Consider the following 17076-nt stretch of genomic DNA (forward strand, 5'->3'; position numbering starts at 1 on the left):
TAAGGAAAATATAACTGATATCTTATTCATACCAAGAGCCTTAAGATTATATAATCCAAGTAATAAAGAAAGAGAGTATGGAAATGAAAGTTTTTCTGTAGACAAATTACAGGATGTCGAAATTTTTTATCATAATCACATGCTGCTGCTAAAGTTGTAATCTAATTTTCATGCTTTCCTAAATTTTTATTCCGCAATGAAAATGATATGTGAATATTGTATTGATTTTATTTTAATAATAGTATCTTAAAATATACAATAAAATATAAATTCTCCATCTTTGGAGATGAAGATTTTATTTCTAAAGGTTCTATTGATTTGCATATATATTCATTCAAAAAAAATTCTTTCTTATAAATACTAATTGCCAGTTTTCTGTGGAGTTGAAGAGCTTGTCACTTCAGAATATTGTAAGTATTTCTAATCGAGATAGAAGTATGTGTTGCTTGACTCGCTTTTCTCATCAACTTCTTTTTGTTTTGCATCATCACTGTTTAAATGTATAAAACATTGAGGAATGAGAAAGGATGAAATAAATGGATAACTATATATCTTTGGATTTAAAATTCTCAAAATCTACTTACCAAAATATACATTGAGCTAAGCCATCGTATACGTCTTGTCCACATGTACAGGAAGGTAATCCATCTATAGGATAATCCAATGGTAAATCCAATTGCAACTCCGTTTCACTATTTTGAGAGTTTGTTTCTTTCGAGTTGTTTTTTTCATCAGTTTCCTTACCATCTTCTTGATACCTGTTTAATTTTTTAAAAAACCATTGAAAATTGAGAAAAGATGATGTATATAAAATGAATAATTATATATTCATATAAAACTTTAGAATTTAAAATTTCAAAATGTATTTACCAATGTACACATTGTGCTAATCCATCATATACATGTCCACATGTACAGGAAAGTAGTCCGTGTGTACAATATTCCCATGGTGTAGCCCAAATTTGAAGACAACTATCTGTACATTTCCATTCTGACATTTTACCCTTCTCAGAATTCTGTTAGCTTATGAAGAGTGTTATGATAATAATGATTCGTTCTCGATTGCTTTATATAGTTGAACGTTTGTAAAACACTTGAGTGAGTTTAATGAAAATTTATAAATAGATTACAAAACATTCCTCTATGCTTACAATTTCGCGAAAATGAATTTCGCGAAATTACACATATATATATTATATAGTCAACTTTCGCGAAATTGAATTTCGCGAAATTGGATTTCGCGAAATTTCACATCATATATATTATATAGTCAACTTTCGCGAAATAATTTTCGCGATATATCGCGATATTATCGCGATTTTTGCGATATCGCGATATCGCGATTTTCGCGAAATTATCGCGATTTCGCGATATAATTATCATATATATTATATAGTCAACTTTCGCGAAATTGAATTTCGCGAAATTGGATTTCGCAAAATTTCACATTATATATTATATAGTCAACTTTCGCGAAATTCAATTTCGCGAAAATCTGTTTACTATTTTCACCTCATTAATTCCTTTGGACACACCCATCATTCTTCAATTCATTATATAAGCGTTGCATGAACTGATGGAATATTCTGCCTCCTTAACCATCTCTTGATGCCTACTTATATACAGACTTGAGAATTTGGGTCGATCGATCGTTGATACCATAAGGCTTGTATGATTCAGCTAGAATTCTGTTAGCCGGCTACTCGCGATTAAGTTCGTTGAGTGTCGCTGTGTTCAGGTTGTTGTGTGGACAAGCGCCTTGGCATTTGACCTGATTGTTTTCCTAGGTTTACCTATGGAATTCTCCTGTTTGGTTTGGCTTAACCATTCCATAACAGTTTCTCGACCAGTAAATAGATAAAGATGATGAACTAGTAAAGGGGCATACATGGATTAATATGTGGATTATTTTGAGGATAGCTCCAACTCAGCGTGAGTATATCAATATATAAAACTTATATCAAAAAAGTAAATAATATTCGGTTGTATTTGTTACCAAGTTTATTTCGATATAAAGTATATATGTATATTCAATTGTAAAATATAGAAAAAAATTTATGTCAGTTCTTCTAGTAATTTAACAATTTGGGAAGTTCCTTGAATATGTACATTGTCAACACCTTCATTTTCTTCGTTATTAAGACTTTTACTAATTTTTCCATTCCAATCATATCTATCTAGTATAGTTTTTCGAACCACATGATCTCGTGTATCTGTTTCAGAAATTTTTAGCATAACTGTTAGAAAATCTTCTATTGAACATCCTCTGCTCCAAAATATTGCAAAGAGAAGACAGTAATCTCCACATGTTGTTGAAAGAAATCCTTGGAGTAGAACATCATTCCATTTAATTAACTTTATTATAATAATTGTACATATACTTATTCTCTGTACTTTATTAACACTCTTGATGATCTCTTACAGCACTTTATAATAATTGTACATATACTTAATATCTGTACTTTATTAACACTCTTGATGAACTCTTACAGCACTTTATAATAATTGTACATATGCTTATTATCTGTACTTTATTAACACTCTTGATGATCTCTTACAGCACTTTATAATAATTGTACATATACTTATTCTCTGTACTTTATTAATACTCCTGATGATCTCTTACAGCACTTTATAATAATTGTACACATACTTATTCTCAGTACTTTATTAACACTCCTGATGATCTTTTACAGCACTTTAGAATAATTGTACACATACTAATTCTCAGTACTTTTTTACCACACCTGATGATCTCTTACAGCACTTTATAATAATTGTACATATACTTATTCTCAGTACTTTATTAACACTCTTGATGATCTCTTACAGCACATTATAATAATTGTACATATACTTATTCTCAGTACTTTATTAACACTCTTGATGATCTCTTACAGCACTTTATAATAATTGTACATATACTTATTCTCAGTACTTTATTAACACTCCTGATGATCTCTTACAGCACTTTATAATAATTGTACATATACTTATTCTCAGTACTTTATTAACACTCTTGATGATCTCTTACAGCACTTTATAATAATTGTACATATACTTATTCTCAGTACTTTATTAACACTCCTGATGATCTCTTACAGCACTTTATAATAATTGTACATATACTTATTCTCAGTACTTTATTAACACTCTTGATCATCTCTTACTACACTTTATAATAATTGTACATATACTTATTCTCAGTACTTTATTAACACTCCTAATGATCTCTTACAGTACTTTATAATAATTGTACATATACTTATTCTCTGAACTTTATTAACACTCCTGATGATCTCTTACAGCACTTTATAATAATTGTACATATGCTTATTCTCTGTACTTTATTAACACTCTTGATGATCTCTTACAGCACTTTATAATTATTGTACATATACTTATTCTCTGTACTTTATTAACACTCTTGATGATCTCTTACAGCACTTTATAATAATTGTACACATACTTATTCTCAGTACTTTATTAACACTCCTGATGATCTCTTACTACACTTTATAATAATTGTACATATACTTATTCTCAGTACTTTATTAACACTCCTGATGATCTCTTACTACACTTTATAATAATTGTACATATACTTATTATCTGTACTTTGTTAACACACCTGATGATCTCTTACAGCACTTTATAATAATTGTACATATACTTATTCTCTGTACTTTATTAACACTCTTGATGATCTCTTACAGCACTTTATAATAATTGTACATATACTTAATATCTGTACTTTATTAACACTCTTGATGAACTCTTACAGCACTTTATAATAATTGTACATATACTTATTATCTGTACTTTAATAACACTCCTGATGATCTCTTACTACACTTTATAATAATTGTACATATACTTATTCTCAGTACTTTATTAACACTCCTGATCATCTCTTACTACACTTTATAATAATTGTACACATACTTATTCTCTGTACTTTATTAACACTCTTGATGATCTCTTACAGCACTTTATAATAATTGTACACATACTTATTCTCAGTACTTTATTAACACTCCTGATGATCTCTTACTACACTTTATAATAATTGTACACATACTTATTCTCTGTACTTTATTAACACACCTGATGATCTCTTACTACACTTTATAATAATTGTACATATACTTATTCTCAGTACTTTATTAACACTCCTGATTGCACTGTGAGAGATCATCATGAGTAATCAGTATATTGAGAATTATTCCATGAAGCGGTAAAGCACCCATGGATCCTTTAATTAAATTAAACTAGTAGACTTGCTAGCATCACATTCTAACTGATATCTTCAAAATATGGAAAAGACTGTGAAGTGATATATAATACACAATCTTTCGATAAAATCATGACAAAATACTTTTGGTAAAGAGAACCCTGTTATCATTCATCAATCTTTGAGAGAATAAATGATACATACTACATTTATTCAAAACAATACATATATTCATTTTCTTTATATTCTCTTCAAAACGAATACTTACCTATACCTACCTTAGTACAATTCCTCCATCTGTCCATTGGGCCTTCTTTTTTTTTGCTCATCCCTCTATTTACTGGGCAAGAGACTGTTATGGAATGGTTAAGCCAAACCAAACAGGAGAATTCCATAGGCAAGCCTAGGAAAACACTCAGGTCGATTGCCAAGGCGCTTGTCCACACGACAGCCTGCACACAGCGACACTCAACGAACTTAATCGCGAGTAGCCGGCTAACAGAATTCTAGCTGAAGCATACAAGCCTTATGGTATCAACGCTCGATTGCCCCAAAATCTCAATCTGTATATAAGTAGGCATCAGGAGCAGGACTAAGTGATGAAAAGGAAAATTACACTGAGCAAGCTTCTTATACAGAGTATTGAAGAATAGTGGCGTATCCAACAGAATCAATGAAGCGAAAATAGTAAACAGATTTTCGCGAAATTGAATTTCGCGAAAGTGAATTTCGCGAAATTACACATTATATATATATTATATAGTCAACTTTCGCGAAATTGAATTTCACGAAAGTGAATTTCGCGAAATTGGATTTTGCGAAATTACACATTATATATTATATAGTCAACTTTCGCGAAATTGAATTTCGCGAAAGTGAATTTCACGAAATTGGATTTCGCGAAATTACACATTATATATATATTATATAGTCAACTTTCGCGAAATTGAATTTCGCGAAAGTGAATTTCGCGAAATTGGATTTCGCGAAATAACACATTATATATATTATATAGTCAACTTTCGCTAAATTGAATTTCGCGAAAGTGAATTTCGCGAAATTCAATTTCGCGAAATTACACATTATATAGTCAGTTTTCGCGAAAGTGAATTTCGCGAAATTCAATTTCGCGAAATTACACATTATATATATTATATAGTCAAATTTCGCGAAATTGGTATTCGCGAAAGTGAATTTCGCGAAATTACACATTATATATTATATAGTCAACTTTCGCGAAATTGAATTTCGCAAAAATTACACATTATATATATTATATAGTCAACTTTCGCGAAATTGAATTTCGCGAAAGTGAATTTCGCGAAATTGAATTTCGCGAAATCTGTTTATATATATCATTAGGTCACAAAATTAATGAACCACGTCAACACTTCTACTTGTTATAAAACCTTCGATAGAATATGCCTTTTCAATTCAGTTCATAACCTCACAATGAGTACCAGAGACAACAGAAAAAGGATATTTCAAGAACGATTACAATGTGCAGATAAATGTGTGAAGCGATGGGGTTACTGCTCTCATGGAATGGAAATAAGCGACCGGAATCGAAAAGCTTGTCGATTTCTCTTACGTGAAAAGTTCTATCAAGATCTCAACGAAAGATTACGGTTTACAGTAAGTACTACAAATTCAATCTAGATGTTATGTAGGAATGTTACAATGTATCTTCTCTTCTGAGTAGTAACTATGTGTTCTAGGCTGATTGTATTCATTGTAATTGCAAACTCCAATATCTTAGCAAAGTGTATGTTATATCCCTACTCAGATTAAAACAGATGAATTTGGTTCTTCTGAGTTAATTGAATGAGATGGTTTGAATGTATATTGTAGTCTGACTGTAATCAATGCTATTGTAGATTCCCATATCTCACCAGCAAAATGGATATATCCCTAAACATAGTCAGAAAAGGATGGAAGAATTTGCTTCTTCAGTAAGTATTACATGTATTTATTTCCTTAGTTCAACTGAATGAACTAATTTGTCTGAACGTTTTAGTTTTACTATAAGTCCTATTTTGTCATAGTCTGTCTGTATGTCCTATTGGGATATTCTTTCAGAAAATACAACTTTTCGAGACTCGTCATCTCAAGGAGTTCAAAGCACCATCTATTTTCTACTATCACAATGTTGGAACAAGTGAATACAAAGATGCTGAAGGCAAGGTGAATGTGGTACCAACTGTAGCATTTTCAACCAAAGTTGATGGAGAGGAAGTTCAAGGAACTTTAACGATGCCTTCGAGATATGCCCTTTCGTTGAAGGTGGAAGTATTAATTGGTGCTGTAAATCTACCATTATTTTCTTCGAAAAGTGGATGATGACAAACAAACTTAATAGGCAATGCTCTCCTTCCACAAAACCTTGAACGAGCTGAGTTGCCTACACAATATCTCGCTAACCGTGAAGATGGATTAGCCCATTGAACAAGTCGTTCAGTAATTCCCAACCTTTGAATAATTTCATAACTAGCTATACCATAAGTACAATCCGAGGGGTTATGTTCTAATTGAATTATATTTCGTAAAAATTCACCGTTAACCGAAAAAAAATCCAAAACTAATAAATAGTATTGGAGAAATTTGAATTATATCATCTAGTTTTCTATAAAGACTCTTCATGTCTTCTCAAAAGAATTTTTTCATAATGAATAAATCATTCGACTTTCCCCTTTTTTATTACTCATCTTTAAAGAGTTTTATAACGAAGGGAGATTTAACCGATTCCACGAATAGACACGCCCGAACTCGTCCAACATCAGCGTTCATTCAACCGAAACGACATAACACCGTTCACCCCACCGGTCGCCAACCCAACCCCAACCATTCGACGATCGATCGCTCAACTTGTCGACACCCGAACCCCAAACCATCGCATCGAAACCCGAAACCATCGCCCTCTTCACGTCATCCTTCCCACAATTCCTCTCGACCAGCACCGCATCCTTCCCACAATTCCTCTCAAACTTCATAACCTTAGCTCCCAACACTCACACACCTACCCCCCCCCCCAAACTTTCCATCAGACAACACCATTCTCCGAGGTTCTCGGGCTAAAATGTACCCAAAATCTCACTTTAAGTACAAACGTGTGTAGATCTGCTCTCTACATACTACTAATATTCATCAAGGCAGGAATATTGGCAGAGAGGCAACCAGTCAACCTAGACCCACCCCTTCATCGACAACAACTCCTTGATATCGCTGTAGCAAACATGATTAAATTATATATTTTATTTCATGTATAGATATATTATAATTTATTACAAACTTGAGTGTACAAATAAAATATTTCAAATACAAATAAAATTTTACAAATGATGAATGGAGTAAATATAAACAGTTTAGTCCATATGGCGGTTGTCTAGCAATAAGATTAAACTGGTACTCTTGATATGTGAATACTAGCGTGTAATGGTGCTTTCTGGCAACCAGTCAACCTAGACCCACCCCTTCATCGACAACAACTCCTTGATATCGCTGTAGCAAACATGATTAAATTATATATTTTATTTCATGTATATATTATAATTTATTACAAACTTGAGTGTAAAAATAAAATATTTCAAATACAAATAAAATTTTACAAATGATGAATGGAGTAAATATAAACAGTTTAGTCCATATGGCGGTTGTCTAGCAATAAAATTAAACTGGTACTCTTGATATGTGAATACTAGCGTGTAATGGTGCTTTCTGACTAGTTATTTTACTAATAGCAGATCCGTCACTGTCACTGTCTTGGGTAGGTGTTGAAGGCGATTCTCCCGCTACTACATGGCTGGTAAGGAAGTTATCATCAGAACTCTCCTCGTGGCTTACTTTTGCAAAGTTCTGCCGGTTGGCCAAAGATTTGTGCTCGTAAAGACGTTTTTGTTCCTTTTTTAAAAACAGATATACTCTTCTCGTAAGTAGCTGCAGTCACTTCAACCTCAATTTCCCGACTTCCCTGAATGATTGGTGATCTTCTAAGAATGACATTTACCACCCTTGCAATCATTGTTCTTTGGTGTATGATGAAAAATCTCTCTCACACTAAAACAAATAATGAAGCAGTAGGGATGGAAAAAAATATGGTAGTATTGCGTTTTACCGAAGAACCAAAGTAAAATTCAACTAATTTAGTAAATGTAAAAACTCATTACTTACCACAAGTGGTTGGCTTATCAAAGGCCTCCAAAGCGATGAATATTCATGAAAACCTCTGGACGCAGCAAAAATTGTTTACCGTAGAATAGCATGATCGCCTCGCAGTTGTAAGCTAAATATAAACCAGAAAACGCGGTGTGCGCATGTGTAGTAATAACTATTACTAGCCACAATAGAGTTAACTTTTCCTAGAGAGCGGAAGTTTTCAGCCGCAAATAAATTCATCCGCGAATATGCATGAAAAGACAATTTTCGCGAAATATAACTCCGCGAATAAATTCATCCTGTAGGGTACATATATTCATCATTAATGCTTATTATGTTGATCCGTTTACTTTATTATGCAAATCAACTTGCAATTAGTCAGTCTTTTATACGGTGTGACACATATGTATTCTAGTCAAAAATGAAGTGCATCTTTGGTTAAAATACCACTCGAATACTAACCTTCTAATTCACAGTCATCTGAGTCTTCTGCATCACTACTTTCATCTCCATCCTCTTTATTTCTATTGCTACAGCAGCTGCTTCTGCACATGTCCGTACACTTGAGATCTGTATTGTTGCACTGACAGCGACGAGACTGGCACCCAGTTTTGCATCGACAAAACATGTCCATGAGCACATCAGGAGGTGCTGGTTGTTGTGTTATCCATCTAGCTTTAAGCTCTCCATCTTCCATAAACCATCCATGTTGCTGGGGGATGGGGCATTGATGATGATTTGCTTGGCTCTTCTCCATATCGCGGCCTGATAGGCAGCCTTAAATATATGGAGATTTAACTCATCTAGTGTGGGTGGTAGGTTTGGTTGTGATGTACGAGACGGTGAGCAGAACATCATATACCTTGCTTCATTGATGGAATTTGTCTCGTCACCATATAATCTGCATATGAATGTCTCGATAGATTATCTTATTGCACCATCAATTTCAAAATCTGCTCCCAATGACTTTAGTGTGTTACAGAATTCAAGATTGTTCTTTAGCAGCATGAAGAAAGTTATCTTCCCGTTGGAATAGAATGCGCTTACACTGTCGCATCAACTTAGAGCATGGAGCCCGAGCAGTGCTCTGCATCATTCGGGTGTGAGGACAGTAGACAGACAGACAGCCTGTTTACATATCTCAACTGCTTTTTACCACATCAGTAAATGAGTTTTTGTGATGGCAGTTCATCCACTAGAGATAGACAGCTTAGTAAAACATCTGTGTCCTGGCACTTGACTAGAACTTTTTTAGCTGGGTTTGTCTTCTATTATCTTTGCGATATGTGATAAAATGCGCGTATCTGCTTCCTCGTGGTCTGGTGTCAAACTATCTATTTGGCTTACAGCGATTGATCCATAAAGGTCATAGCTGATCATGTAGCATTCTTGAGAAAAAGCTGTTACAAGATCTAGTTTCTGCTTCACAGTTGACTTCCTCCATGTATCCTTAAAAAATTCACTAGGGCAGTCTTGTTTGAGCCATCTGCTAAAAATTCAGACCTTTTTGGCACTGATTAATTTGGACTAAACACAGCAACCTTCTGCCTTCCTTTCACACTTCTATGACTTCTCTCACCTCCTTTAATGCTGATATCAGGGTATGTGTCACAAACAAAATCCAGACGACATGTGTGACATACGTTTGCAATACTAACTATTCGTTGCAAAAGCTGATTTGCAACCATGCCAAAAGTTGCAAGAGCTTTAAGGGTCTGAATTTCAGCCATAGCATCAACCACAACAGCGTCAAAGACTGGTAGCTGATCCTGGTTAACATAGATTGTAGGTTGATCATCAACATCTTCCTCAACAGCAGCCATCAGAGCCGACTTGGCAGTCTTGGATATAGAGCCATCAGAGTTAGCCAGAGACCAGCTGACGTTGCCAAGAGAGAATGATAACACTCTTCTCAAATCCAAGTTACGCTGTTAGCTGATTACTAACAAATTCTCAAACAGTCTGTGCGAACACGCTAGGACTTTTTCTTTTGATTTTTTCTTAGCTGATTGTAATGTGGGGAAGGTTTTGAGCTTGTTTGACTTGATGGATGCACTGAAATCAATCTCATGGTTGGTTAACCTCCTCTGGACAAATTCTGAAAGCTGTTTCTCTCCTATCACATTTGCCATTTCAAGATCCTGCTTCACTTCAATGGAGGCTTTTGCACCACTGGTAATATGTACTAGCTTGGTGGTTTGAAACGCAAACAGGTTTATTCTTGCTGTTATGAGTCTTTCATGACTTCCCTCATGTCCTCATCAGCCTTCCATGCCTTTTCACGCATCTCATAACTTGCAGCATCCGAATCACCAGGCACTAGCATCTTCTTCATGTCTTTATGTACAGCTGTTCGTTCTGGGTGAGATAGAGTCCAGCATTGAGAGGCCGATGATTCCTGGTAAACCCTATGATTCTACAGTGAGACTTTGAGTCTCTTTTAACTGTTTGCTCAATAGATTGATCACAAGCAATAGAGCTGAATGGACCGTGATATCGTGATTGATAAGTAAAATACCCCTTCTTCATAAGAGCTTCATACACCTTGCTACGCTATACTTTCAGATTAGTCAACTCTGCATAGTACAGCATGCCATATCTAGCATAGTTTATGTAGTCATGTGCAAAAAACAAGGAAGGATCATACATGTAATTTATCTATAAATTTATGTCTAAATTGTAGGCTATAACACGTCATGTAAACTGCAAAGAGTTAGTTTTGCTGCTCACAAAATGTGCAGACAAAAATGAAAATGTTTTTTTTTCTCCTACCAAAGTACCATCATCCTGGAGTAATCATCATTAATTTGTAAAGTTATAAATATCTAATCTCACCTCTTCTGCTGTATCACATTCTTTCTGTCTCTTCTCATGTCTTTTCTCAGCTCTTTCCATAACGAGTTTGTTACAATACTTTTTATAACAGGCATAATGACAACAAGTTTGAACTTTGATCGAAGTTCTCAATGCTTAGCACTTTTGGAGCAATTTTCCGTTGAATGCTCTTTTCTTCTAATATCAACCATCTGTTTGAATACTTTATGGCTGTCTCATATTGAAGTTTAGTCACTCTGACTAGGGTTTCATTTACAGACTAATCAAGACAGAGAAACAAGTGGTTTGCTGCATCCTTGGCATGAGTTAAGGAATGCTGAGAATTGACTCACTTAATCTCAAATAAAAGCATTTATTAATTTTTGAAATTATAAAATAGTTTTCTTTGTCTGATATGTAAGGCTTTCTAACCAAACTTGGAGTTGCCCCCTCCCATTTCAAAAGAGCTCCCTAGCTCAGGAAAGTGCAAACACATAGGTGTAGAAACATTATAATTGAATTCAGCATAGATTTCTGACTATAAACATCTTAGTTTGAGTAGCCCACCCTCCGAAGGAAAAGACTGAAAGATAAGTTTATGTTCCTGCTCCACTAATATAAAAAAATGCAGAGAGTGCGCGTGTAAAACTCTGCTCAAACGATTGTGTCATGCTCCTTTTATATCTTTTATCCTTTTTAGGCTCAACCAAGTTTTCTCTTTGTTTCATTTTCAGTCTTTTGGTGTGGCTTACTTGGTCATCCGGGCGTACTCAACAGTGACCGGGTCTGCTTCTGTAACTGGAAGCTTTTGTCAAGCAACCATGGTTGCTAGGAAGTCAATTACTACGGCCCCTGTTGCTGCGCTCTGCCGTAACGCAACTGTGAAAATTTTCCTATATTTTCAATAAAGTTAAAGTCTAACTTATTAGGTTATTGTAAAGTTGTGTTACAAATATGTGTATAATGTATTATCACTTCATGGTGAGGTATAACCTTGGGATAAAAGAATATCATCAATTGATGGTTTGGTGAGAAAAACATAATTGTGAAAAAAGCTCAAAATTTTGTTTTCACTAAATATTGAGTTAGTTAATGATTGCTTCTGAAGAGGAACAGCGTATAAGATCAAAGCTAGCAACAGCAAATGTAAATCTACATAAATATTTTTTGTTCATATTTAGTAATTTATTAAAATACTGTCTTCAAACAATTTTAACCAATAAATCTTCATTTGCTATTTCTCTTCCCCCTATATGTTAGAACATCACAGATAATTTAGCCATCAAAGTTGGCTCTGTTTAAACACCCATTTTCTGTGAGATGTGTTGAGAGAATGTAGTAACTGAAAGTGATTGCTACCTTCAGAGTTATTTTGAATTATTCTGTGGAAATAATTGAAAATAAGTGTATAATAATTATTTAAGCAAACCTTTTCTGGTTTATAAAACTGTTTGTGCTATTGCCAAAAACCACCAAAAAAGGTAAATAGTTTAAAAAGATTTTAATTTGAGCAAGCAAAACGTATAAAAAGTGGAGTTTCTTGCTATTTCGAAAACAAAGAACATTTAGAGACAACAGTGTGCTTAAAACTTTCCAGATTTTCGATATGCATCGAATATCCATCAAAATTGTATATTTAATGAACTTTGTCATTAAATTCTTCCACCATTTACTATCCCTATGAATTTTCTAGCTTTCTTGTAAGTTGGCAAACAATTTCATTCCTAATATTAATATGTTTGGTTGCCTCTATATATCAGTAGTAAATATAGAAAACTCAGTTGTGCGACAAGTTTAGCTTTATTGGTTTAGAAGCTGGTTTAGAAGAAGATTAAATATTGCTGTCAGAAGTTTAGAAAAGGTTGGACCGCTGCTGTAGGAAAGTAAACAAGAGTTTGGCCGCTAATATATAACAGTTTTATGGTGAGCCTATTTAATAATAACATATTTAAAATTATTAAACAACAAGAATTAAATCTTCATAAGAAAATTTAGCACTTTTTGTGTCTGCCAGTTACGGTTTGATCAGTTTAGAGAAGTCCATCTTTAATCACTAACAGCGGTTTTGATGAAAACTCAGGGCAGGTTAAAATTAGTTTAGACTACTTAAGGTTTAAAGGTTGACTTGCAACAAAATTCACATTACAGTTATTTGGTATCAAGAGATTCACTATGTCTTACTTTGCTGTGTTGTAGGTGCCAAAAATTTGGGAATGTGTGTACAAGCTCTTAAAAGCTAAAAAACGAACAGTTAATCGCAGCCACATGAGACCACCGTAGTTTGGATTATCTTACTAAAATGGCTCAAATGTGACGTAGTTGTGGGAGATGGCTTCTGTTTACACTTTCATGCAACCTCATTCTTAGATTTTGTAATATTTATTCCTTTAATAGCGTAATTATGCATTTTTGGTTATTGAGATGCTCAGAAACTTGTGAAAAAAACTGACAAATTTTAGTTAATTAAGCTTCAACGTTTCAATGGTTTTGACCTATCACAAAAACAGTAGTTTTAAGTGAACTATAATTGAAATCATACTCTGTGCCAACCGAGATCCTAACTCTATTCAACATTTATATTAAAAGTGATCCATATTTTATTCTGGTTTCTTGACCAAATTTAGGCGGTGATAAAAAGTAAACATTAGTGAAACTGTTTGGTGCATTTACTTCATGAGATAATAAGATATCATAAGATTATGTTGTGCACTCCAACATAGTATGCATCGATTGCAATACTTGCAGGGACTACTGCACGTTACTAGTTTGAAGTGAAGTAAAAATAATGTTTTATATGATTTAAAAGACAAGATTTACAAAGCAAAGTAGCACAAATAGTTTTTTGAACTGAAAAATGACCAAAAAACTTTTGAAAAGTTAAAGAGCCGCGTTTAAATTTCATTCGGACGTCTTCTGAAAATCATTGGATAAATACATGTAACATAAGCGTAGTGTGATATAATTTACTTTCAAGCTAAAAGGGTTCTAGATGAGAGACAGCTGTGTTTTGATAATGATATTTTTGTTTTTTAAGGTCAGCGAAAAATAAATATATTTTACATGTGAAGGTATATGTATTATATATTAGTATATGTCAATACAATACAGGCAATTATTGATTAACACCTCCATGAAAATGTTTAAGATAATAATCCATTTATTTACATATAATTTTTTGAATGAATGACAAGGTATTATTAGTCCTCCCATCCAACATTCAAGTAACCTAAAAAAAGGGAATAGTTCAAAAATATTTTAACTTCAGCATGCACTGGGCATAAAATGTAATTACATGTAATTCCCCGTTTTGAAAACAGAAAACATATAGAGATAGCAGCGCGCTTACAGAGTTTGCCAGAAATCTAACAGACAATTTCACATTTCGTGTTCAGATTTATTAATCCATCAAAATTGTAGTTTGAATGAACTTTGTCATTAAAATCATCCGTCATTTTCTATCTCTATCAATTTCCTAGCTTCCTTGAAAGTTGGCAAACAAATTCATTGCTGATATTAATGGGTTTTGTTGCTCAACTCTATCTTTAATAAATATAGAGAACTCAGCTGTGTGATAGGTTTGGAAGAAGATTAAATATTGCTGTCAGAAATTTAGAAAAAGGTTGGACCCCTGCTGTAGATAAGTAAACATATTTGATCTGTTGCTATTAGAAAGTTTTATGGTGAGCATTAACATATTTAATATTATTAACTAACAAGAATTAAATCTTTGTAAAAAAATTTATGACTTTTATGTGGCTGCCAGTTACAGTTTGATGAGTTTAGAGAAGTCCATCTTTTATCATTAACAACTATACAAACTATGTGTATATTTACCTATCTGGGAGTTGCCTTATCCAGCATTGTGACAGGTTCAGCTCTTCTAGTAAACTCAATACAGTGATAGACTCAGGGATCCCTCTGATAAGGTTACTAGAGATATCCAACTTTCTCAGCGATGTCAGAGAGCCCAAGCTGCAAATTAATTATATTAAACATATTTTTCTTTCATGAAATGTTCATATCCTTAGCCTTAATTTTATTAAATTTGCTAAAAGATGCAAATTTACTTTAAACACAGAGTTATACACAGCTATGCAGTAAGAACCTTTCTTGAACACAGTAATTCCTTATCATAAACTTTTTATTTAAAATATTATAGAAATGAGCTACAAATTTCTATTAGATTATTATTATTACAGAGATTATTCATGCTACTATATTTTGCACAAGAAATACCAAATAATTCATCACAATCGTTTACCTACTTAATCTGAGACAATAAAATAATAACTGCATCCAATGACCATATTGATTAACTTTACAAATAAAATTATACTAAAGCATACAATAAGCTGTTCTAATTAGTTGTAATAGAAATAATTGTTGTTAGTTTCTTTAATAGTCTGAACAAAACATGATATTTATCTCAAGTTATGAAAATATTCCGTAAAACAAGAAAAATGATATGTTCTATTTGATAATTCAGAAAATCTCACCATTGCTTTATAAACTAGAAATTCCCCTGTCATACAGCCCTCAACCAAAGTGATAATTGAAAAAAGAAAGGGTACTGATGGTTGATAAATGAAATATTAGCAGTCAAATGGCACTGCAGTGCAATAGGATAACTGCAATGGTAACTGTATTATACTAAGTGTTATCATATACAAAAACAGCAATAATGAAAGGAAAAGATTATATGTTTATATCTCTCCCCCGCAATAGGAGAAATGCAATATTAGAATTAAAATGCACTGGTATTATTAGAACAACCAATATTATTAATATAGTAATACAGTAATAGTAAAAAAACGATGCAAAATTTGGTTTACATTTCAAAACATCATAGCTAACAATATCAAGAAGTTGTGATATTTATATAGATTTTTAGAAAATCTATTTAACAAAACTATTTAGAAAAAATAATAAAAGTAACATATTGCCCAACATCGGTCACTATATACTTCAATCTTGTAAATTCGAATGCTTATTCTTATAATTAAATCTCATAAAATCGAATAATTATTCTTATAATTAAATCTTATAAAATCGAATGATTATTCTAATAATTAAATCTTATAAAATCGAATGATTATTCTTATAATTAAATATTGTAATAATCTCATAAGAATTGTTAGAAAAAATATCATCATCATTTCCTTTACTTTCACTGCACTGCTTTGGACATCAGTTGGAATACCAAAGTACTTATAAGTGTCCAAAATGTCAGTTACTTTGAAATTGGCAAAAAAGAAACGATTACTTTTCAGCACTTTTACATTAATTACAGAAACTTTTGGCAATTGGACAATGATGTAAACTGTTGAAATGTGCACGTTTTTATTCGTGAATTGCGCATGACTTAATGGTTGTATTCTCTGTCGCTCGGCATTTCGTTTGCCGGTCTTAATTTTGATAAAAATAAGGCTTGGCAAGTGTTAATAATGATTTTAGGCCAAATTAATCTGTCTAGTTACATGTATGTATAATGCGATCAGATGGGAAAGATTTAGAAAATTTTGTACAAGTAATAGATAATTAGTAACATATTTAAATAGGTTTATATGTGTTTTGTATCGTTATTATACTTAAACGACTCCATTGAAAAATGGTTAAATTTGTTGATGAGATTTCAGTACAAGGGATTGCGACGGCCGTTGATGAATAGTTTTCGTGAGTTGTGTGCACATATGCATTTATCATAAATCTCGCGAACAATCGCTTCGTTCGTGTTTGGTTGTGGGAAAACCAACAGTTGTCAAATAGAAAACATGTGAAAAATATATTTATAGTTTGATTATTTGTCACAGTGCTTAATTTTGACAGCTGACAGGCGTCAGCAGCGTAATGCTGCAGAGGAACATAGAAGAATGGAG

At 33.1% G+C, this 17076-nt stretch overlaps 1 long non-coding RNA gene across 1 annotated transcript; it reads left to right on the plus strand.

The window, feature by feature from the left end:
- Positions 1-5759: 5759 nt before the first annotated feature.
- LOC137392294 (uncharacterized) lies at positions 5760-6455 on the plus strand. Its single transcript, XR_010978222.1, has 3 exons — positions 5760-5869; positions 6112-6186; positions 6314-6455. It is a non-coding gene; the product is annotated as an uncharacterized lncRNA (long non-coding RNA).
- Positions 6456-17076: the final 10621 nt, after the last annotated feature.

This window comes from Watersipora subatra, chromosome 3 (genome assembly GCF_963576615.1).
Source record: "Watersipora subatra chromosome 3, tzWatSuba1.1, whole genome shotgun sequence".
NCBI lineage: Eukaryota > Metazoa > Bryozoa > Gymnolaemata > Cheilostomatida > Watersiporidae > Watersipora > Watersipora subatra.